Genomic DNA, 25,121 nt, shown 5'->3' with positions numbered 1-25,121 from the left:
TGTACCAAGCTGCATGCCAAGAATATATAACCTTCGGGTCAACCCTCTAAATGGCAACATCAAAATCTCCCCAACAACCCAAACTGGCCCAATCACAGTCATGGCCATCCAAATGGTCCCGCCCAGCATCCAGGAGGGGGTGTCTTGCTGGACCCCACCTCAACACGTGTTGTCCATGAAGGAGAAGACGCTTTGTGGTGTTGAATTATTTTCTTTTTCTTTCCTTTATTCTTTATTAACGAAAATTATTACTAGAATGGCCAATGGGTAGATGTATAAACGGGCTGGGAACTGCCACTCTGAGAGGGGTTTCCTAGCAAACGACAGCACCCAGGATTCTTTGCGGGAAGCCATGCCTGTCAAAGTGGTATAAGAGTGTTATAATGGATTGGTGTGTATGTGAGCTTAGAAGGTGTCCATTGTCACCTTAGTTCACTGGTCTTCAGCCCTGTGTCTACAGTTTCCATCCTCCCAAGCCAGCTTAGCCAGTGGTCAGTGGTGATGGAAATTGTAGTCAGACAGAACCTGGTGACCCAAGGTTGAAGAACACTGCCTGAGCTGTGCTACTGGATGGTTGAAGAAAAATCCCTAGTGCCTTTACTTGGCATTCCATTTCTTAGAAGTTTCTTACCCAAATATGCTTAGTACTATTTTTTAATTTTTTATTTGCATAGAATTGCACCTTGCCACAAAACAATGGATGGATGGGGAAGCAGACAAGACATGGGTGACCTTTCTTAGAAAGAGTAAATGTAAGTAGGTTTCCTAGAATTTGGGGAATGTTACCTTTTGATTCAGGCAAATAAGGACCAAATGTGTGTTTTTTATTTTTAAAAAGACTAAGCTTTTGCTCTCAAGTAAAATTCCTTTAAAAGTATGTAGTCAAAGGGGAACGGTAATCTTTATAGCCGGAGGGTTTCATGACATGTCTGTTTTATTGCTTAGAAACAGTCAGCTCAACCTAGCCCTGGTGGAGCTTCACTTAAACTAAGTGAGGCACACACAGGAGAGAGATTTAGATCAATAGGCTTGTATTGACATAAAGTAATGCTTATATGTGTGCCATTAAACCAATGACCCCTTTCCTCCTAAACTTTGTATGCTTAGCTGCAACTGTATTCGGAGGGACAAAATCCAGACTGGAGAACTCTGAATAAAGCTAAAACGAAGTTAATAGAAATAATAATGGCCACAACAAAACTTAAAAGTTAGTAACTTTCACCCACTTAATAGAAATATTTACCTGCGTTCACCTCTATCCATACATACACACTCAGAAAGCAGTGACATCAACGGGCAATTACAGTCCAGTAAATCTTAGCTTCAGAGTGCAAACTGACCTTCACCTCCTGCTCATTCCGCTGATTAAATGGACATATTTACCTATGATGCAAGATTGGTCTAAGCTTTGTTTAACCTTCTTTTTTGGGGTACTCATTATCCCATACATCTCAACAGGCTGTGAAAAAGACTTCTGGGTTAGGCACTGGAAGATAAGTGGATGTGAACAGGGAGGTTTTGAAGGAAGGTTTTCAAAAGGGGTTCAACATTTGTTTGTGTGAAACATATTAAAATACATATGATGCAGTTAGATGATCAGAAGCTATGTGAACCAGTTCATCCGCTGAAACTAATCTGAGTTGACTTGATCCTGTCTATTGTCTGCGCCGGATCCTGCCTGGGAATCCCTGTGTAAAATAGTCTGAGCTCTTTAGGGGAAAGATGCAATAAATGAGGAGCAATGCAGATGGTGACAGCAGTCACAAATTTAAAAGATGCCTGCTTCTTGGGAGGAAAGCAATGACAAACCTAGACAGCATCTTAAAAAGCAGAGACATCACCTTGCCAACAAAGGTCCGTATAGTTAAGGCCATGGTTTTCCCAGTAGTGATGTATGGAAGTGAGAGCTGGACCGTAAAGAAGGCTGATAGCAAAGAATTGATACTTTTGAATTGTGGTGCTGGAGGAGACTCTTGAGAGTCCCATGGACTTCAAGAAGATCAAACCTATCCATTCTGAAGGAAATCAGCCCTGAGTGCTCACTGGAAGGACAGATCCTGAAGCTGAGACTCCAATATTTTGGCCACCTCATGAGATGAGAAGGCTCCCTGGAAAAGACCCTGATGTTGGGAAAGATGGAGGGCACAAGGAGAAGGGGACGGCAGAGGACGAGATGGTTGGATAGTGTTCTCGAAGCCACAAGCATGAGTTTGACAGGAGGCAGTAGAAGACAGGAATGCCTGGCGTGCTCTGGTCCATGGGGTCACGAAGAGTCGGACACGACTAAATGACTAAACAACAACAACACATTTTGTCTGCCATTTTATACACACTTTATCCAAGTATATACAACCTGTATACATTACTTGGGTTGAGAACTGCAGCTCTACACCAGCAGAGTGACTCTCCCATCTCTCATTGGGCCGAAACTGACATCCAATCTACACCAGATAGGGAGTTTGGATTGCACCCTGTTATGTTGGGAGCAATCAACTGAATGTATAGAAACTCCAAATGATACACAAATGCCCGTCTCGTTATATCTGCACCAAACATGAATATCAAGCACATTCATGTGAACAAGCTTAGATAGAAGTCTTCCTGCCATAGGGAACCCTGTAGCATTCGCTTCAGAATTTACTCAGAAATCAAGCCAGTACATGCAGAGATGTTGGGGTGGGTTTTTTGGGGTGGCTCCACACCCTTCCTGTTTAAGCACACAAGGATTCACCTAAATGCATTAAAATGGCTACCGAAGAGAGTGAAATGCGGGAAATGAGTTCAGTCTAGAATTGCGCCCACCTTTGTTTAGAAGTGCAACGTGTGATTTATTTTGTCAAAAACTGTTATTCTGTAGAGGACGATTGCAAATGTTTGAAATGCTCTAAGTCTTTTGGAGAAGCAGCAGAGGGTGACTAAAATTTCCGGAGTCCATCTGGAAAGTTAGCAAGATAAACATATCATTCATGAAGATTGAACTCGCTCTCCAAATTACCGTTTCTCAAAATGCACCATCTCATAAATTAGAAGTCTTCTAAATTGCATGTTGCCCATGTTTCTGTAATGTAGCTTAATTGTGACAAATGTTTTTAATTGTTTTCCAGCAATTGCAAGCATCTCGTTTTTGTATGTGGAGACATCTCTGTCTGAATTTTTTTAAAGGTAATGTGTGTTAGTGTTAAAAGATTTGTCCTTTCCTTTTATGCCAGGATCTGTCAATCTGCTTCTTGAAAAGGTTACTTGCCTGGTTGCTTGACTAAATTATAAGTTAAAACATCTGTATTCACTACTTCATGAATGAAGGCTCTAACGCTATGAGCTAATCTATTCCAACTGATTCTTGTCTGGAAAAATAAATTCCTTGTTCGGTGGTGAATGGAAAGAAGAAAAATGGAGAAGGGGAGCATTAACTACTACTTGCTTTATAGCTTTAACAATTTAGCTAATTCTCTTGTTTGGCACTTGATGGTGGCCAATTAGATTTCAAAAGGCTTCTTGACGTTTCTGCTGTGGTATTCTCCTACAAGTGTGAAGTGAGCTATAACTGCAAAATCTATTTTCTTAGCTGTTGAGCTGGCCTATAATTGTTCTTCCAGATTCCCGGGGGGAATCTAGTGGCTGGGCAGCCCTTTCTCCTGTTTTCCTTCATTAGCATGGGGCTAAAGCTATACATGGCAGACATTTTGATATGGCCCCAAACAGTGATCCAATAGGGCTATACTGTTTTATTGCCTTTTGACTTCATTGGTGGCAGGTTGGGGGTAAGGGTGAGAGATATAACTTTGGCAGTCTATCAGAATACAACAATGGGGACATCTTCCCACTTTGTTCCTTTGGAACAGGTGCCTCAGGTTCATTTGGGCCATAGGGCTTTGGATTGACTTGGGTTTCTATGTGAATTGAGTGCTGTAGATGAACTCTCCTTCCACACAAGGACTTTTGACACTGCAAAGGGACTGTTCCTCCCTCTCCTCTCTTTGTGCACCATAAAAAAATGATCTGGATGGTTTGGGGGCACCTCCAGAACATATTTAGGTGGTACACAGGGCAGAGTGTGCAGGGAAAGGCAAAATAAGAAACTTCTGTTGCTCAGCGAAAAGTAATTACCATAGTGGGGCTGTTTTGTTGGGTACTGCCCTAAGTTTGGTTGCTGGAAGTTGGTGCTAAAAATGATTTAGAATGAAATTTTGCATGAATTGCTCAAAATAATACAAGTAATGACAATAAGTAAATAACAATAAGATGATGATCATTATGATGACAACTAGTGCTACCACTATTACTAAGAATTTGGATTTTGTATTGTGAAGTGTGTTTGACTCTGAAAGCAAGTGGAGTCTTGTCAAATTTTAAGGGAAATGAATTAAGTATTAGCTTGCAAAATTCAGTGTTTCACATTTTAAACTGTATCCATTACTGGTAATGTTGAGGTGAGGAGGCTGGCAAATTAGAAGGAAAGGCCCTTCAATATAAACAGCAATTATTCCATTCAACTCTTCACTTCTAGCCCCAGTTTTGTATTCAGGCCTGGTTTTGTACTGGTCTGTATTCAGAAGCCAAACTGCTGATCTGTATAGTAGAGAGGGAGGAGAATTCACACTTTACAAAATAATACACAAAACCGAAACACAGTTTTTCTTTGAAATATTCACTTCTCCAAATTTTGCAACAAAGCTCAACTATATATATAAAAAAAGTTTAGAAAAAATGCAAATGAAATTTGGTTTGCATGTGGCAAACGTGGATCTGCCCTACATATATCAGGCAGGTATGTGTAGATTCCTCCTGGTGGGGAACACAATTCTTTTAACAGGTAGACAGGATAAACAAACGAAAGGGTTTGCCAGCATGCCACATCTGAGGAAGGCCCAGATCCACTTTGGAATTCCAGAGCACCACTTTCAGCAAGCCCAAATGGTGAGATTCATAATCCAAGAAAAGAGAGATAATGTCTTCCAGATGACAACTTTCTGCATGGCAGTCAGGAGCCTTAAGGAAGAGAGAATTTTTCATTAACATTCAGATTACTTGTCATTTTGATTCACACTCTCTAAGGAAGCTAATTTGGACTGCAGCCAGCCTTACAGTGTGATGACAACACAACATGTTCCCCCACCTCTCCTTCGTTGCTAATGATTCCTTGAATGGCAGCTGTGGTCTCTGAGCTCAGTGTGACACGTTTTACCCACCGATGTCAGAGCTGCTGTAGGCTTCGTTCTTGTCCTCTCCTCATCCTGCTGGTCTTGCGCTGCCTCCTGATCATGTCTGTGCCTGCACATGCACCAGTCGCATCCATATGTTTCGGCTTATCTGTTGTCTGTCATAGTGTAGGGTATGCAGCAAGAGACAACTGCTTTCAAAACTACCCATGCTAGCTGTTATGGCCACCAGAATCCTGCTAGTGAAAGAATCACACTGAGGCAAAAGTCTGCAAAGCCATTCTCAAACTTTGAATTTTTTATGCACAGTTTTTCAATTGGTATCCTATGACTTCCAAGACAGGCATTTGCTGGAAGTGTTACTAGGGTTAAGGCCTCAAAGGATTCCTCTGGCAGTCTAGCTCAGGCAACCAATGTCTAACCCAGCCCTTTGCCCTTTGCCAACCTGGTGCCCTTCCAGAGAGGCTCCCAGAGAGCCAGTGTGGTGTAGTGGTTAAGAGTCCTCCACATGCAGCTGCTGGGTGACCTTGGGCTAGTCACACTTCTTTGAAGTCTCTCAGCCTCACTCACCTCAAAGAGTGTTTGTTGTGGGGGAGGAAGGGAAAGGAGAATGTTAGCCACTTTGAGACTCCTTCGGTTAGTGATAAAGCAGGATATCAAATCCAAACTCCCCCTCCCTCCCCCCTATGTTTTCAACTATAACTCCCATCAGCCCCAGTCAGAAATATTCTGAAAGGCGAAGATCAAAAGGCCTTCACTCTTTAGAGGATGACGATTGTGCATGGATTCCATCAATGTAGTATTGGAGCTTTTCTTATCAGATGTGGAAATGAGTGAAGGCTCTGTATCTTGAAGGAAGGCAAGTTTGGAAAGCCTAACTCAACAGTTCACTCCTCCTTCCAAGCCCATTACAAATTGGGGCCCTGGCCTCTTTGAGGATCAGGCCAGGTAAGGGCCATAACATCTACCTTACATGCAAAAGACCCCAGATTCAATCCCTGGTGTCTCTAGGCAGGCCTAAGAGAGAACCTAGTGGCATAGTGTGTGGGGGCGGCACAGGGTGGTTGCCCTGGATGCAAAATTGTTAGGGGTGCAAAATTTCAACGCCTGGTGCTGCCTCAGTACAGCTGTGCACTTTCGCTGCTGGGCTCCATTGAAAATGGCTTCTCCATGTGAACCAGGAAGTGACCGCATGGACTCTTCTTTTCTTTGCTGTGCAGTTGCGATCTCCCAGGTGACACGGATGCCATTGGGCAGTCGAATGTGCACATGTACTCCAGTAGTTTTCCTTCCTCCCTCCCAGTCCTTTGCATGGCCCTGGGAGCTAGGAACCCGTGCTATGCCACTGAGAAAACCTTATCTGAAATATGGGGAGCCAGTCAGTGGCAACAACAGTGAATGAGATGTACTAAATATGTTACGGGATCAACTCTCCGAAAGCCCTTCCCACCACTAGCATGTCCACCATTGACATTGTGTCCCACCACCTAACTAGAGATGTTTAGAGTGATAAAACAGTGCGGATGAGTGATAACGATTCGACAGTTCAGCAATCCAAGGCAAAAGATAGAGATTGTCTGTGCATCTCCCAGGTAATAGTTTGTGGCTCTTGATGAATCTTGGCTTGCTTCCCTGACTCTCGGTGTGCTATTAATATTTTGAAGTTGGTTTAATTTTGCTGATCCTCTCATGCACCTTTTTTTATGTAAATGCCCATAAGCCTCTTTCTGTGTGAACAAGAATTTTTACATAATAAAAGCACCAGGGTGAATCCGTGGTTACTGGCACAGAGCAGAAAATTCATCCATTTTATATCAGGATTTAATTTGAAAGTCTGGATTACTTAAAATGCATTTTTTCCCTACATCTGACCTACTTTTAAAATCTTTAATATTCCAATTTGATTTCTTCACAACATGGTGCTTGAAGATATGCCCGCTCCAGCCAGCTTCTAACTAGTAGCGTAATTCTGTGCTGGGTGGAAGAAAAAGAGAGTTTACAACAGCACATGAGAAAGATCAAGCACTGCAAAATTCCCCAAATACCATTTCAGCACTGATATAAAATTCACATTTTGGCCACAAAAAGTTCTCTGATTTTTGAAGATGATCTCAAGTAGAGACTAGTGAGGTCTAATTAATAATTAGACAACCCCCGGTTTAGTATAGACATTTTTGTTGTTTTTAATAACATCTTTAGCTACTAATGAAATTGGCCAGAGCTCCAACTTTCCTTTCTAACCTTCCTTCTTACTCAGAACTAAGGAATCTGCCAATACTGAATCAGACCATTGGTTGATCTGGCTCAACCTTTCCCAACCTGACACCGTCCCACTATTTTGGACTACAACACCCATCAGACTCAGCCAGCATGGCCAATGATCAGGGGTTATGGGTGTTGTAATCTGTTCCCAGGCCTCCTTGGAGGTGCTGGGGTTTGAAGTTCTGTATGCAAAGTGTGTGCCCTACTGCTGACCTATGACTCTGGCACTAAAGGATAAATAAGACAGTACAATATTCCTTATATTCCTGACATTTAGGCAGGAGTATGAGTGGCTCTGTGGGTTAAACCACAGAGCCTAGTACTTGCTGATCAGAAGGTCGACGGTTCGAATCCCTGCGACAGGGTGAGCTCCCGTTGCTCGGTCCCTGCTCCTGCGAACCTAGCAGTTCGAAAGCACATCAAAGTGCAAGTAGATAAATAGGTACCGCTCCGGCGGGAAGGTAAACGGCGTTTCCATGTGCTGCTCTGGTTCACCAGAAGTGGCTTAGTCATGCTGGCCACATGACCCAGAAGCTGTATGGCGGCTCCCTTGGCCAATAAAGCGAGATGAGCGCCGTAACCCCAGGGGTCCCTTTACCTTTTACCAATGCTTACTCGAAAATTGTATTCGGAATCACTGTGATCAGTATCCCTTGTTAACTGCTCCTTTTATAGTAAATTTCTCTCTCTCTCTCTCTCTCTCTCTCTCTCTCTCTCACACACACACACACACACACACACACACACACACAATAATGTGGGAATGTGTTAAGGAGTCTTCATTTTCTTACCCCTTTCATCTAGTGTTAGGCCACTTTACATGATGCGATTTACAGGATGTATGCTACAGATGGATGCTGTAGCTAAATTATAATATTTCACACATGAGGAGACATGATTTTATTTTGTGGACCACCTGGAGAAGTTTGATTAATTTAATATATGCCGCAGCAGCTAAATAATAATTATAACTGTAATAAAAAATAGAATTGGTCAAGTTCCCTGCCATGTGTATTCTTAGCATCCGTGCAATAATAAAGACGATATGGGACCATTTTTAACTTTGCTGGCTTCAGGATATGCAGCAGAGGTCTGCATTCATTCCTGTGCTAAAAATGTGACATGTGCAGCTGCCTTCTGTCTCCAGTCTATTGAACTGAATGTTGATAATATGAAACATCTCTTTTCTTTTTTAAAAAAAGTCCCTGGCTGTACTACTGTAAGAAGCTCTTGCAATATATTTTGCACATCAGATGTTCCTGTTCATAAGTTGATATATTTTCAATGGTTTCCCTAAGAATGTAAGTTATAAACTGCACACCTTGGAGCTAAAATACAGCTTGGAAAATGATGTTCAGCACGCAGCTGCATTGAATGAGACTTAACAGCACAATCCTAACCATGTTTATTCAGAGGTAAGTCCTCATAACAGGACTTGCTCCCAAGTAAGTGGAGTTTTTCGATCTCAGCATACTATCTGGGTAGCCATGCCCACTTAAGCTCACTCCATTGGCAAAAGGAAGAAGTTGGGAGTCTTGGTCAGTTCCTTTGTGCAGTGGACACTGACTTTAAGTTAACAATTTTATTAATTTTTTTCACAAGGAAGTAAGCTATAGGAAAATGACTTTACAGCAGCAGCGCCCAACTTTTCTTGTCTGTCCAAAAATCTAAGAAATTGACGTGTGTGCCACAAAATACCCATTTCACAGAAGGAAATAGGGCAATGCTCAGTTACCCCCATGGGCAAAACACACCCAGCTGAAAATGAAGAAAACACAGACGAAAAAAATGCAGGCACCCCCTCTGCCCCAAAACTCTCATTTTAAAAAAATTGGCAGGGGGCCTTAGTAGTCACCAAAAAGGAGATATTTGAGGGCACTGTGGGTATCCCAGTTCTATCGAGTCTTATTTGGTCCTATTATTTCAGTAGGTGAAAGCCTTTGTCACATGGAGGGGTTTTAGATTCTGAGCTTTTAACTGAATTGTAGATTTTCCCAGAACCCCCCCCCCCCAAGGGCACAGGAAGAACCTGGGCTGTGGCTTTGGGCATCCATGGTCAGTCTGCATGGCTTTGTCTTTTGAGCTGTCTCCGAAGGGCTGGGAAAGCACTTACATAGCAGAGCCTTCCCTGTCCTCTTTGCCCAGCTCTAGCATCAGCTTCTGCTCCCCCACCCTTTTAAAAAGCGACAGTATTTTCAGTGCAGTTCCCCAGCCAACTAATGTGCATAAAAATGCACGTACTAGAGTAAAGTGTGCATCAAAATGCATAAATTAGTGAAGATAACATGCAATGCATTAGGGAATAAAATGCATTGCATTGGGGAAAATTGCTTTGCAAAACTGTGGATACTCAGCAAAATTGCATCCAGAAATGAACATGCTAGGAGAAATTTGCACTGAAATGCTGGTGAATTTTCATGAGGACTTTAAAAAACAAACAAGCCACAGACTGATGCAGAAATACAGAGAACTTAAGGCTGGAAAAATGAGAAAGCAAAACTGATACATTTTCCCATCCCTGCACACCTGGAAGCAGTAGAATGAGTTTGTGAACCAGGTCGTGCAACTTCCAGGCAGTCTGAAGTTCTGGCACTACTCTCTTTTCCTTTTTCAAATTAAGTAGTAGCTACACCCAAATAGCATATATTTGCAAGCTCAAATATCGTACTATTATTCCAGCTATGACATAATGGTGAGCGAAACAAACAGATGGGGGCAGGATGAGATAATAGTAATTTAAGCATGTTTTTCCTTGGCTGTCTCACCCGAGAGACAGGTAATCTCGCTGGGTAAAGTTTAGTCCTAATTAGAGTAATGTCAGCGGAACAGTTATTGTCACAATCAGGGGCACCAGTAGACAGGTGGTGGGAAGGAACATGCTATAAAGGATATGTTTCACATAATAAAGTCCTCTGAGATTAGGATGATCTTGGTGCTCTTTCGAAAATTGCCCTTTTCACTGACAATCAGGTCCCAAACCCGTGTCTCTCTCTCTCTCTCTCTCTCTCTCTCTCTCTCTCTCTCTCTCTCTCTGTTTCTCACCTCCACTCAAAGGCATAGCATGCAAAATACCTTTGGTATACTTGGGTTCATGCATAGAACTGTGTTTGCTGGTGCTGAGAGAATGTCAAATATAGTGAAAACGAAGCAAATAGATTTTTCTCCCCTGCTCTAGTGTGTCAGCATGGCCATTTGATGGGAAGGGTGAGTCTGCGCATGAAACGGGCAACTCAGTTGCTCCAATCCTGGAAAAACGCTTGATGCCATAGACCAGGGATGTCCAACAGGTCGATCACGATCTACTGGTAGATCCCTGTGAGGTTTTGGTCGATCACGGTCGATCTCTGGCTCCCTTTCCCTAGCGTCGCTAAAACTGACTCCTGCCCTGCTCCCTTGCCCCGCCCTCCATTGTTGTTTGATCTCTGGAAGGGAAGATGGAGCTTTCTCTGTGCTGCTGTTTTGATCCATAGCGATCTTTTTATGATCCATTGTGATTCATCCATAGCAATCTTTTACCCCTATGTCCCTTGCCTTTAACCTCCCCAAAAACAGAAATCCCCCCCAAAGATTTCAAGCTGACCTCCCCCCACCAAATTGCCAGTTTTTAATTCTGAAAGTAGATTGCAGTCTCTTGAGAGTTGACCACCCCTGCCACAGACCAAGGGCAGGATTTTTTCCCCCCAGCCTGAGGGCCACATTTATTTCTGGACAACCTTTTGGGGGCCACATGCCAAAAGCGGGCAAGGGCAGAAGGAAAACTGGGAGGGGCAATGAATGTAAAGCTCACCTTTGCACAGTAGGCTAGTTTCTGCACACACTCTCACACTTACCTCTCTCTTCCATCCAGGTAAGCAAAATGCACCACAGTGGCGTTGTTAGAGAAGCAGGGGACAGACCTCCCCGGGTGACACTTACCTTTGAAGACGGCACGCTGGAGCCCAAGGTGGCATGCAAGACCAGGTGCCCCAAGAGCCCAACAAGCCGCTCACAAAAGCAGCATGAGACTAGGCTCACAGCACACCTGAGCTACTGCGTACCCCCAGCTGCCCTTTGCCAGTTGAGAAGGATACAACAGGCACATGCCAGCCCCACAAGTGGCACTGGGCTTGCAGGGTGCCTGAGCCACTGCGTCCCTCCCAGCTGCCCCACCTATCTATCTGGGTTGCTCCAGCCACTCTGGGCAGGTTGCAACATGTATAAAAACATAATCAAGCATTAAATATTAAAAAACTTCCCTATACAGCGCTGCCTTCAGATGTCTTCTAAAGGTTGTATAGTTACCTATCTCCTTGCCTCCTACCCTCCAACATTTCTCTGATGGAAATAGGGACGTCCTAAGGGAAAGCAGGATATTCCGGGATCAAATCCCAGTACATTTCTGATAACAATTCAAAGTGTTGGTGCTGACCTTTAAAGCCCTAAACAGCCTCGGTCCAGTATACCTGAAGGAGCGTCTCCACCCCCATTGTTCGGCCTGGACACTTCTGGCGAGGGCCTTCTGGCGGTTCCCTCGCTACGAAAAGCTAAGTTACAGGGAACCAGGCAGAGGGCCTTCTCGGTAGTGGCGCCCGCCCTGTGGAACGCCCTCCCACCAGATGTCAAAGAGAAAAACAACTACCAAACTTTTAGAAGACATCTGAAGGCAGCCCTGTTTAGGGAAGCTTTTTAATGTTTAATAGGTTATTGTATTTTAGTGTTCTGTTGGAAGCCGCCCAGAGTGGCTGGGGAAACCCAGCCAGATGGGCAGGGTATAAATAAATAAATTACATTTATTTATTTATTTATTTATTTATTTATTTATTTATTTATTTATTATTAAATCAGAACCTGGGTTGGCTTCTGTAAATCCAGGACTGTCCCTGGAAAATAGGGACTCCTAGAGGGTCTGAAATAACCATGATGTATATTGCATGAAAGCAATAATTATATATATATTGCGATCCCCAAAAAAATTGTATCCCTAGAGCTGCTTTTAGCTTCAAGAGGGAAGCCTCTATTGGTGCTAATGCAGACTTCATTCCGAAGTATTGGGCCAGTCCAATACTTTTTGATGCCTGAAGTGAAAGACAAGATGGCATCTCTCTCCCATTCCCCAATTCCATATACCAAAGCTGAGCATCCTGGCAATTGAATAGTATTTTAAGACCAAAATTGGGATAGCATCCTACACCACACCTGAGGGCAACATGCTAGTATAGTGGGTTTGGTGCACACAGTTTTGTTCTCTGCCATCACTCACTGTTGCTGGCTGCCCCCAACATTTGATGCCTGAGGAAACTGCCTTGCTCTGGCAAATGGTAGGGCCGGTCCTGCTTGGGTGCTTTCTGTCACATTAACCAACCCACAAGCATTGTGAAGTGAGGGCTTCGGCTTTCCTTCTAAACATTTGCAGTTTTCGCCTTCCTTAAAGAAAATAAACTTCCTTGGTACCCGACGCTTCTCTGCACATTGCAAGGCCTGTATTTTTATTTGGAGGAACACTGAGACTGCCTGGCCACCTGGCAGGCATTTCTTAGTTCATGGTCAGTCAATTAAAGTTGGCACTGAAAGAGTTTTCCAGAGACTCTGAGCACATTGTTGTCTGGTCGAAATCAGAAATTCTGTCGTTCTTCCTTCTTTATCTTAAAACATATTATATCATTCTATTTCTCATCTAATTATCAAGCCATTTTTTGCATATTCCTTTTTGACCTTATTCTTAGAAATCACTTCATTTCATTCCTACTTCAATTTAACATCCATTAATTTTACACTGTTTCTGCAAATAGTCCTTAAATTTCTTCCCCTAAAATTTCAAAATTTAAACCATATTTATATTTAACTTCCTCAAAACTTTCTACTAATGCCAATTATTTCCTTTCCCAACAATTTCCCAATTATTTCATTAATATCAAGCTAGTTCCAAAAATAAAAAAAAAAATTCTCCTCAAATTTTTATCCAACGTCCCTTCTTCCTGGTTTCGGGTTATGTCAGTCATTTCAGTCTCACGTCCAGTCCATCAATCTGGTGTTCTGATGTCTGAGGCTCTTAAATCACTTCCATGCCCCCTCTGCAGGTTTTCTTGTTCCTGTTTATTCTTACACCCTTCCCTGTCCCTTGTTGGCTTCTTTTGTGATTTTGTGGGGGGGGGGGCACTTTTCTGTCCTATTCATTTTTATGCAAATATTCCCTTTGCTATTTCTTTCTGGGAGGAATACTGGGAGGGGGAAAAACATGCAGCAAATTATTTAAACCAGTCTGTCATATGTAATGTCATATGTTAGGCAGCTAACAGGACTCTTGATGATCTCAATGAACAAACTGGGTTATAAGGTCTCAAGTTTCTTCAGAGCTTTTTTTGTATCAAGAGACATCCCTATCATTTCAAATATGTTTTGTAAATCTTGTTCAAAGAATTAAACATGAATTTTTCTGAAGCTCCTGACCCTTTTTGACCATGACTCACCTATGGTTGTGCTTCAGTTTCTCTGTGGTTGCTTCATAATGCTTTGAACACATTTTATTGGGAGAAATTCCAACCGGATATGTTCTGGAATGCCATTAGCTCACCGTGATGAATAAGCTTGACAGTCACTCGTTCAGTTTACAGTACGGGAGAGTGATGAGGTTTACCTTCAGCTTCGATGATGAGGTGATTTTACAGAGTTCCTGCTCAGCAAACATTTTTGGTGCAAGACTATGTTAAGGAAGGAGTTAAGGGTGATGGGCCAAGGCAGGCTATCATCATGTATCATGGCCATTGTTGTTCTCTCCACATACCCCTCATACCTCTGGAATGGCGAGTGGGAAAAGGTAGATCTCTGAAAGTATCAAATTTGGCCCAGAATCTACTAACTCCTGATTCATGTCCCATCAGTAACCTCAACCTTAGATGTTAGGGACTGCCAGGGCTCCACAGTGGAAGACATGGTGGGGGCAGAGGCTGATCTAGGTGAAGGGGGTAGCAATTTATGGGGTTTTGTGCCTCCCGAGAGGCAGGAGTGAAAGCTGGAGGATGGGGAGCAGTCTGAGATGGAGAAGGAAAGACAGGACATGCTGGGAGCAGAGGGCAATATGGTGTCTGAAGGTGGGGAGTGACAGAGTCCCTCCTATCCCCTCCCCCAGTGCCCCCCCAGACTAGGAGGGGCTTGAAGAGGCAGGCACAATGGCCACTTCTGGGTCAAAGGAGTCACAGTTTGCTTGCACTCATGCCATCAGGCAAGAGTATTTAAGTTTGGGGAGGAGGCATGGCCACTCATTGCTCCAGCAGTCCAGCCCAGAGCATAAGCCCAGGGAGGACCGTCAGTTGCCTAGACACCAGAAGCATGTGTGTGCATGTTTAGTGCACCTCCAGAGCTAATGTAAGAATGAAACTACCGACCGTTTGTCCTCCTTGAGCTGTGTGTGCTCCAGACACTAGAGAGGGTTCCTTTGTCAGGAGCTCAGCCTACACTTGAGTAGGACCCTGGTAGAGACACATGCCCACCTGGCATGTTCTCTCCCTCCTGGTCAATCGTTTGGGAGCTTCAAAAGCTTTCTTCTGCCTGAACATCACAGTGACCGATGCCAACCAACACCGGCACACTTACTGATCTGCAGAGCTTGCACAGTTTGCGTAACAGAACTCAGCAATTCAGCATTTTGGCTAATCTACTTTATTTACAGGGACGCGGGTGGCGCTGTGGGTTAAACCACAGAGCGTAGGACTTGCCGATCAGAAGTTCGGCGGTTCAAATCCCCACGACGGGGTGAGCTCCCGTTGCTTGGTCCCTGCTCCTGCCAACCTAGCAGTTCAAAAGCACGTCAAAGTGCAAGTAGAGAAATAGGTACCGCTCCGGAAGGAAGGTAAACGGCGTTTCTGTGCTTCTCTGGTTTGCCAGAAGCAGCTTAGTCATACTGGCCACATGACCCGAAAGCTGTACACTAGCTCCCTCGGCCAATAAAGCGAGATGAGCGCCGCAACCCCAGAGTCAGTCACGACTGGACCTAATGGTCAGGGTTCCCTTTATCTTTATCTTGCTTTATTTACATATAAACACACACAGAGCACTGCAACATGGCTCCCTCTCTCTCTAGCATCAGACAGCGAAGAGAAAAAGAACAAAGGACAATAGTCCCACTTCACGGAACACAGTAACACAAACATCCTGTCTTCGTCACTTCCCACTTTGTGGAGTCAAAACATATACCGTCATGTGAAAGACAAAAATCCCATGACTGCAATCAGGGAACAGGAATTCTGACACCCCTTTGGGGAAGCACAAATTTCTGTGAAAGGCCACTGACACAATCCATCATAAGAACATAAGCATGTAAAAAGGCCCATCATGGTCCAACACCTTGTTCCCACTATGGCCTGTAGGAAGGCCGCAAGCAGGACCTGAACACAGCAGTACTTTCCACCCTTGTGATTCTCAGCAGCAGATGCATACTGCCTCCATTAGTGGAGGAAGACCATAGCCATCACTGTGGAGAGTACCCTTTCATAGTCTTGCCCTCCATGGATTTGTGTAATTCTGCACAAGTCTCCATGGCGTGAGTGGCAGCTCCAAAAGAGCATATTGGTGCATTCTGTTCCAGTCCATCAGCAAGCATCGCATCACACTGTCGTAGCAGATTGTGTCCGCTGTCTGCCAAAAGGGCACGCCGCAATTTGTCTGCATGTCAATATGTGTGTCCCAGATTTTAAATCCCCCCCCAACACCAAATAAATAAATAAAATAAAAATGTGCATGTGTGATAATTTGTTGGCATACACAAGAGTCCAACATAGATTTCCGCTTTGGTCATGAATGTTTAGTTCTCTTTTCTTTTTTAAGAAAATATATGATTTTTTTCTTCTTTGATTTTTTGTTTTGTTTTGTTAGCACTATAACTATTTGCAGTGTGCTAAAAGGATTAAGTCCAATCCAAACATCAGCCTCTCCCCTTGAAATCAAGGGGCTTTCAAGTGCTTAATTTTGATTGCCTCCCATTATCCTCCAGAAGTTGTGTCCATGGTAACAAAATTAATTCCAGTCCACTAACTGTTATTTTTAATGCATTTCTTTGTTTTTTTTAAAAAAACACCCTTGGAAAACAAGTATCATTTTGCCATTATCTGGCCTTTATGGAACCCCTCCCCAGTTCGCAGTTATGTCTTAGCTTTACATTGAGTGAGTGGTCCATGCAATTGCAGGACAATGGGATGGTTTCTAATCAAAATACCCCAAGTTGTGACTTGGTCGGTGTCTCCCAATCTGGCGCTTGGAGAAAAGCAGCAGCAGCAGCAGCCCTTTCAGAAAGAATTACCGCAACAGTTGTACTTCATAGAAGTCCAGCTGGGAGTTAGTTATTTAAGTCTCAGACACAGAATAAAAGATGACACTCAGAGATACATTATTCTGTGAGGTCAAGTATCAGTACATGGTAAGACAGATGACAGGAAAGCTATCAGTCAGGATGGGAAAGTGAATTGCAAGAGCAGGGTAATAAAAGCGCTGGGAAATTGAAAGCACTGAAGAGCCCTTGTACATCAGGCCCCAAGCCTGGCAGTGCTTGTATCAAGTACTCAAACCATGTTTTGGGGGAGTGGGGTATGAGTTCGAAAGAATAGCTTGATTTTCTCATCTTCTTTCCATACAGTATTTCCCCCCCTCCACTTAGCATTTATAGAATGCATTTCCACCTGTGCAAAGTGGTTCTCACTCAGACTTCGTGGCCTGGTCCTTATTCCACCGCGGTGGTTGCGTTGCAGAAATAAGTGTGAGTGGTCTGCACGTGTGAGTGGCGAAAGGCCAGAGCTCACGTGGCCCCGTGGCTTCTCCTCTTGTAAAATAAGGAAAGGGAGAGGGCAATGGGTGACGGCACTTTCCTCTCTCTTTGCCATAGCTGTCAACTTTCCCCTTTTTTTGCGGGAAATTCCCTTATTCCAGCGCCGTTTTCCCACTGCTGTCCCGGATTGTTAGATATCCTGTAGACTGTCCCCAGGACAGGTGAGGCTGCTGATCCCTTATTTTCAAATCTGAAAGTTGACAGATATGCTCTTTGCAGATGAGGATTATGAATGTGCATGGCTTCATGGCATGTCTAGCATGTCTGGGATGAGATTTAAACTGCAGAAATCCCAATGCACACTCTTTAAGGTGCACTGCACAGCACTACTGCACCTGGAAATTTGGCATTACCCCCAAGTGCTGTGTAACTGATCAAAAGACTGATGTGGGAATTTGGTTAGTGTTTACGACTTTGCTGCTCACCTGCCCCATTGTGTTCGGACAACAGATGCTTTGAGAGCCTTGGTGCTAGAGCAGATTTGGATTACATTTCTCTTCCACCCCAGCTAGTATGCCATTGAGTTGGATCAAATCACAGTGGGAAGGTGGCTCCTTCTGATGGCCTCAGAAGTGGTGGTGGCCAGATGGAGGGGGAATGTTCTCAGCTGGAGCAGAATGGAGAGGTGGGGCTAAGTACTGCTTCCCACAGATGCCTTCAGACATGACAGCTGGTAGCAAGAGGGAGGGGCACGCATGGAAACACAAGAAGACCATTGGTCCAGCTCAGTATGGTCTCCATTGACTGGCAGTGGCTTTCTGAGGTTTCAGGAAAAGGACATTTCTAGCCAGACCTGGAACCTGGGATCTTCTGCATGAAAAGCAGAGGTTCTACTACTGAGCTACAATCCTCACCATGAGTCTATGCATGGTTTCCACCCAGTGGGCACATTTCAAATTTTGGGAGAGTGCAAGGGCTGCCAGTCACAAAATGCCATGGAGGGTGTGTGATGGTACACAAAATGTTTGCTGTGGAGGCACGGAATAACACAAAATGGATGCCATGGGGGATGTGGCATAACAGGAAATTAGAAGGATACACACACACACACACACACACACACGCACAAAGTCAGCTGTCTCCTGCAGGTCCAACACAAACTGCTGGTCTCACTGTCTAATAACAACAGGGACCATTCCTCATTATCAATAAAAATATGCAATGCAGCAGCAGCACCACTCTTATTCCTCAGGAATCACTTGAAAGGTACCTGCACATTTTGTCCCATAACTGACTTTCTAGCAGGGCTAGAGACATGTTTTTTTATATATAAGAAAGCTCATAGTCTGGAGCACTTGCCCAGCAGCACCACTGGAAGTCTTCACAGACAGCTGCCCTTAGCCATCTTCTTGAGTTGTGGGACTGCCCTAGCTCCCATGCCTTCTTTCTGCTTCTGTGCTAACTACAGAAAGAAATTATCTTGAAATGCTCAGATGTACATTCACCTTCCTTCCTTTTCTCTCCTCCTGCCACCTTCCTGGTATAGATGCCAAATGTTAGTTGAAAGAACAGAGGTTAGGAAACATCCAGGGGTACACAACAGGAAAATATGAAGGAAATAAGGTTATGGATGCTTCTTTATTTTCAGCACTCTCACAGAATAGTGTGATCTAGAGATACAAATTGCAGGTTTCCAAGGGAGGACTCAGGGTGATAACTCAGAGATAATAACTTCATAATGCAGTAACCATCTTCCTATCCTTGCCTACCACTTCTGGGATTTTTTTAAAAAAAACACTGTTTCATGGTGAGTCATGGTATGATGAAAGGACTAAATAGTCATGTGATGACTGCAACCATCAGATTAATCACTTGGTGCCTGAATCCACGCTAGGGAGGGCAGAAAATGTCTACTTTGAATTACCTGGTTTTCACTGCTTGCTCTATTCTATTTTCATTTGTGAGATTATACCCACATGCAGTGGTACCTCTGGTTACATACTTAATTCATTCCGGAGGTCTGTTCTTAACCTGAAGCACTTGTAATCTGGGGAACCGGGTTTGCGTCTCCACTCCTCCACATGCAGCTGCTGGGTGACCTTGGGCTAGTCACACTTCTTTGAAGTCTCTCAGCCCCACTCACCTCACAGAGTGTTTGTTGTGGGGGAGGAAGGGAAAGGAGAATGTTAGCCGCTTTGAGACTCCTTCGGCTAGTGATAAAGCGGGATGTCAAATCCAAACTCTTCTTCTCTTCTTCTAAACATGTTTACTTGCTTTATTCAAGGCCCCAGTGTCACAGGGGCTTCTCTTAGTGTTCAGGTGAATGAAGTGTAGAAGCACCCTTGCGATCTTCCCTGCTCAACACTGGGAATGGATGGGTGGGTTGTTGGGAATGGGACTGACATGTGGTATTCCCCCCCCCCCCCGGTACAGATGTATGCATATTTCCTGTTCAAGCATAATGCATGTGCTGGACTACTGTTGAAAGGCTACAACCATAAGCCTCCCCCCCACACTTTTAAGCAGCCATAGCCCACACTACTGTTTGGAAAGTGCAGTGTTACGCAACTATGTAGGTAGCAATATTAAGCTGAGCGTTTAGAATTCTGCCCCGCGGATGTTTCGTGAGCTACATGTTCCTGGTAAAGCAGTTATACACTTGCTCACGTGACAATTCCTGGCTCATAACATAGAAGAGGAAAGTATTTCTGTGGAATTACAAAAAAGGAACATCTCCATCTCAGACTCAAACATTTGTCAAAAGACATAACAAAGTAAGCAATGTATGCAAGCTACAGAATGCATGGCATATCGATTCCAACCCTTATAAATGCCCATATGCTCCAATACTGTGGTTTTAGTCAATTCCATATGCTGCTCTCAGTCAGTTCCACATACGTTGATGCAGAGCTTGTATGTGCTGCGCTGATATTGTAGAGATACATGGGGAAGAATGATTTCCAGACGTTTCCTGAGCCAAGCTGGAACTGCAAGGCTCTACAGTTGGTCCCACAAAGGATTTGCTTTATCCATTCCCTTGATCTGATTTGCATCCACTGGTCTCCATTCAGCATTGACATTTCCATTATGTATGCAGCTTCTATGACCATGAGGGATATTGAAAACGATTGCTAAAAATGTGTGGAGAAAAGGTCTTAAGCACTTTGAAGAGACCTACAGGAACTTGTATTAATAGAATCATAGAATTGTAGAGTTAGAAGGGACCCAGAGGGTCATCTAGTCCAGCCCCCTGCAATGCAGGAATCTCAACTAAAGCATCCATGACAGATGGCCATCCAACACCTGCTTAAGCGGGGGGAAGTCCAAAAGAATTTGGCATTATAGTGTATGTGAATGTGTTATTTAAATTTGTAAAAGAAAATTTTTCTAAAAAATTAATAAAAAAAAAAGAAAAAAAAATTAAAAACCTCCAAGGAAGGAGAGTCCACCACCTCCTGAGAGAGTCCATTCCACTGTTGAACAGCTCTTACTGTCAAAAGGTTCTTCCTGGTGTTTAGTCAGACTCCTGCCATTTATATGAATTGCTCTCCTTTTCTCACCTAAGTGTTTCACTGCATACCGCATCCCTCATACCGAAATGGGTTTCTACCTGGATGAAACAGAATAATGTGAATGTGTGTGTGTGTGGGGGGGGTAGCTCTGCATACATACTGAATGCCACCCAGGCTGTTATCGCCTGCAGGCATTTAAAGATAACTGTTCATGTTTGTTTTGTAGCACTTCTCTCTGTTTCTGCTGTGTGCCATACGCGGTCCTCTTTAACACCTCTCAAACGAGGTCAATTATGACGGGATTATTTTAATTCTCTTAGATGTCTTTCCAGAATTCGTTAGTTTAGACTGATGATCTCACTCCACATGGCTGGGCACCCGGAATGTGCAGTAAGCTTCCTGCCCGTAAAGGACCAGCTATTCATAGATGCTTTGAGAAAACACTGTGTCAGCTGATGTTGTGTAATGGAAGGAACACTGCGGTGGTGATGGAGGAATGTGAACCGAGGAGCCCTTCAAGGTTCTGAGAAAAGGATGTGCATGGAGAACCACTAAATTATGTTTGGAAGCAGTTTTCTGATTCATTGAAATGCCAAACGAAACAAAACAAAAACCCAACAACAGCAACTCAAGCCCACACTATAGTAAAGGCAAGGTGATTACTCAAATTAAAAGGGAATGGATGCTGGTTTGAGAATTGGAGATATCAAGCAGTGACCATAAACATTCAATCCCCTCAAATTTAGGGGAATTTTACACATTAATTGGTATGTATGTATGTATGTATGTCGGACGCAGGTGGCGCTGTGGGTTAAAGCCTCAGCGCCTAGGGCTTGCCGATCGAAAGGTCGGCGGTTCGAATCCCTGCGGCGGGGTGCGCTCCCGCTGCTTGGTCCCAGCGCCTGCCAACCTAGCAGTTCGAAAGCACCTCCGGGTGCAAGTAGATAAATAGGGACCGCTTACCAGTGGGAAGGTAAACGGCGTTTCTGTGTGCGGCTCTGGCTCGCCAGAGCAGCGATGTCACGCTGGCCACGTGACCCGGAAGTGTCTCCGGACAGCGCTGGCCCCTGGCCTCTTAAGTGAGATGGGCGCACAACCCCAGAGTCTGTCAAGACTGGCCCGTACGGGCAGGGGTACCTTTACCTTTACCTTTATGTATGTATGTAGAAATGTGTGTGTGCTGTATATCCAGCTATCCTTGACATGCATATTACTTTATTGCTCTGTATTGCTTTAAAATGTGGGATTTTTTTGTATTTTTGTGATTATTTTTTAAAATAATGTTGTAAACCACTGATAGACATCTTTGAAGTATGAAGCAGTATATAAATTACATCATTATTAATGATTATTTTTGCCCATTATTCACTGTGAGGTCCCAGAGCAAGATACGACAATTTTAAAAATGCAGCATTAAACTCAGTTTAAAACAAATTGAAAATAATAATTATAATTATGTACCCCACCTCAGCTGTATGTGCAATGTATCTTTTACGACAGCAGGTGAAATGAGGATGCTGACATATGATACTGGAATTCACTTTACTGAAAAACATGACTGTACAGCAGAGGCGACTGACCTGCAGCCCAGAACCCAAATCTCTCCCTGCTCTGCAAATTTTCTGGTCCCTTAAGACCTCACTGATTTGGGTGGTCAAAAAAGGTTAAAAAACCCAAAAGTGACACAGTGTATTTCATCCCCTCCCCAGTGATCAGAGTGATCATTTGATGAGTAGGAAGGGGAGAACACACTTCCTCCTTACCAGATCCAGTGGCGTAGCGTGGGTTGTCAGCACCCGGGGCAAGGCAAGTAATTTGCACCCCCTAACCCATGGATTTGCGCCCCCTAACCTGTGGATTTGCGCCCCCTAACCCTAACCCCCAGATGTTGCGCCCGGTGCGGCCGGCCCCCCCTGCACCCCCCACGCTACGCCACTGACCAGATCTGCTTTCAGTATACGTCAGACAGATCACACACTGTCCTCAGCAATATCGAGAGGAAACTTTCTCAGCAGTCATTCACACACACACACACAACACACACACACAGAGAGAGAGAGAGAGAGCGCAGAACAGAAAAGCAGTTAAAAATGACAGTTACTTGAATAACAATCACAACAGAATGGAATGCCTCGCTCATGTGACTCACAGTCAGCCAATCACATGAGAGAGCTACTACCAAAGAAAAAACCCCATGCTAAAAATACACAGCAATTCAACACCAGCAGCATTCCCATTTCAGGAAATTAAGCCATTATCCTTAACATTGCTGTTGGTATAGTACAGAAACCACATACCACAGAAGCCCAGAAACCTCAACAGGAACTGAAGCATATGTTCAATCCTTTGGCATCTTGTGTGGTCCAGGATCATATGACCACATTTGTCCTCTTTTGTGAAATCAGTACTATATCTGCAGAGTGGGCTCTAATTTTAAAAGAATAGGAAAATGATGATGTAATAATATCAACATCCTGATTAAGGTTGTCAGATGAGGTTGGTGGATGAGATGTCATTTTAATTAGTTGGCTCGATTTGTTAATTTACTCAAAATTAATACAATAGTCGACGCTTGCAGATGATAATTGGAAGTTACATTATGAACAGGAGCTTCTGATGACACCGATTGTGAAATGTTCTCGTGTACCTGTGAAGAATTGGGATACATTGTCTGTTACGTCTTGCATTTCCTATAGACTTTTAACCTCAGTCTGTGAAATTGGTGGGGCTTTCTTTTAATCTGTACCATGCACTTAACAACTCCCTATAAAAGCTTTGTGGCCTTATCTGCCATAAATCATTCCTTCTCGACAGGTCAGCCAAATCTCCGTAGTTAAATCTAAAATCCAAAAGATATTTCAGGATGTGTTTGAAAATCCCTCCAAATCTGAAAGTCCCCACAACTCCAATCTCCTCCTGACCCAGGTCCAGGTCCCAAAGGTCAGTATGCATGATAGATCACCTGCATGAGGTGATCTATCCAACTTTCCTTCTCCAGTCCAAGCAGGGCTCCAATCCTCAAAATCTGACTTTCTCTGAATTCAATCATAGAAGGCAACAACTTATAGTCATCAAATTGCCTCTGTAAGGCTGGGGCTCTCTCCCTCTCCACTTGTATTACTTTAGGTTCAACAACAACAACTTTCTCCCTCGCCTTCCCCACAGTTTGCCATGTCAAAGTAGATTCCTGTATCGATTCCTGAATAGTTTCTGTATAGATGTTCACTTTTTGTCCCAAATTAGTCACTTTTTGTCCCAAGTTATCAATTTTTATAGTCATCAGATCCGTCTTCTTGTGGAGCTGTTCCAATGAATCACTTATCTTACATAATGCAATCACTAAGGCTTCTTCTGTCGACATTCTTAACCTATCCAAGGTCAGTCCCTGGTTCTCACGGTTTTTTATCTTGCAGCTGGAGATTCCACCAGCTCAACTCTTGTAACAGTTTCAAAGGCTCCCTCTAGAGGGAAACAATTTCTATTTGTATCAATCCTTTTAAGCACAGTTCAAGCAATAAAATTAGTTTCAATTTTCAGTTACTTTTACTCCTTTTTAAACGCAGAAGGAGACAATGGAAACAATGTATTTCTCTTATTTAACTAGCTGTCAAGATACGTTTTATTCACAGTCAATGAACTTTCCCAAAACGTCAGTCTTACTAGCAGCCCGTTTCCAGGTTCAGAGCGGTGGTAATTTGACTTTCTTCACTCTCTCCTGCAGGCTTACGCGATCCCAAATTCCCCCCCCTTCTCCTGCTTCCAAGGGGGGTTTAATGATTTTAGCCGGTGGAAGTTTAATCCTTTACAGAGGACTTTCCAAGACTTTAGCTTGCAAGCTCTTTGTTTCAATCTATTTACAAAAGGGGAAGGCAGACTTCCTGTTTGAAACCTCCCCGTTTCGGTGCCAAATTAAGACGTTTAAAAAATCCAATTTTCCGTTCTACTCACGGGTAGTTGTTTAGGATCAAATTGTCTACAGGAAAAAGTCAGCGCTCTCCGGCAACAGCAGTGCGTTATCTGCCATAAATCAGAGTGGCTTTCTAAAATAAAAAGAGAACACTTCATGCATCTGTTCTAGCACATGAAAGCTTACGTTCCGCAATACATTTGTTTAGTCTTTAAGGTGTCACAGATTCTTAGTTTTTGTTTTTTAAGCTCAAATATGTTGCCTCTGTTGGGGTATACACAGTTTTTTTCACTGCCTCTTTGAAACCCAGCATTGAGTTCTGCACAGAGGGCAAGTAAAATGTGATGTATTGTTCATTTATTTATTTTAAAAGCTAAATATTGAGGTTAAAGCCTCATCTTTGTTAAAAGGGTAATTAAGTAGGAAAGAAACAGGTTGAAATTCTTTCCTGTCAAGTCCTCTTTCTCTCTCTCCCCAAGTTATCAAGTACTCAAACAGTCCTTTTGCATCAGCTTTAATTAATGCCCATTTTGGGGGCAACATATCTT

At 43.5% G+C, this 25,121-nt stretch overlaps 1 long non-coding RNA gene across 2 annotated transcripts in view; it reads left to right on the top strand.

Annotated features, from left to right (window-relative positions):
- Positions 1-3,131: 3,131 nt before the first annotated feature.
- Positions 3,132-25,121, top strand: part of LOC307212764 — a 272,381-nt gene continuing 250,391 nt past the window's right edge. For both annotated transcript variants that reach the window (XR_013837191.1, XR_013837192.1), the window contains exon 1: positions 3,132-3,162. This is a non-coding gene — a long non-coding RNA (uncharacterized lncRNA). The remainder of the gene's footprint in view (positions 3,163-25,121) is intronic.

The sequence above is a fragment of the Podarcis cretensis genome, assembly GCF_951804945.1.
Source record: "Podarcis cretensis genome assembly, chromosome: 3".
Taxonomy (NCBI): Eukaryota; Metazoa; Chordata; class Lepidosauria; order Squamata; family Lacertidae; genus Podarcis; species Podarcis cretensis.
Note: the sequence above shows the minus strand (reverse complement) of the source record. Positions and strands in the feature narration are given on the sequence as shown.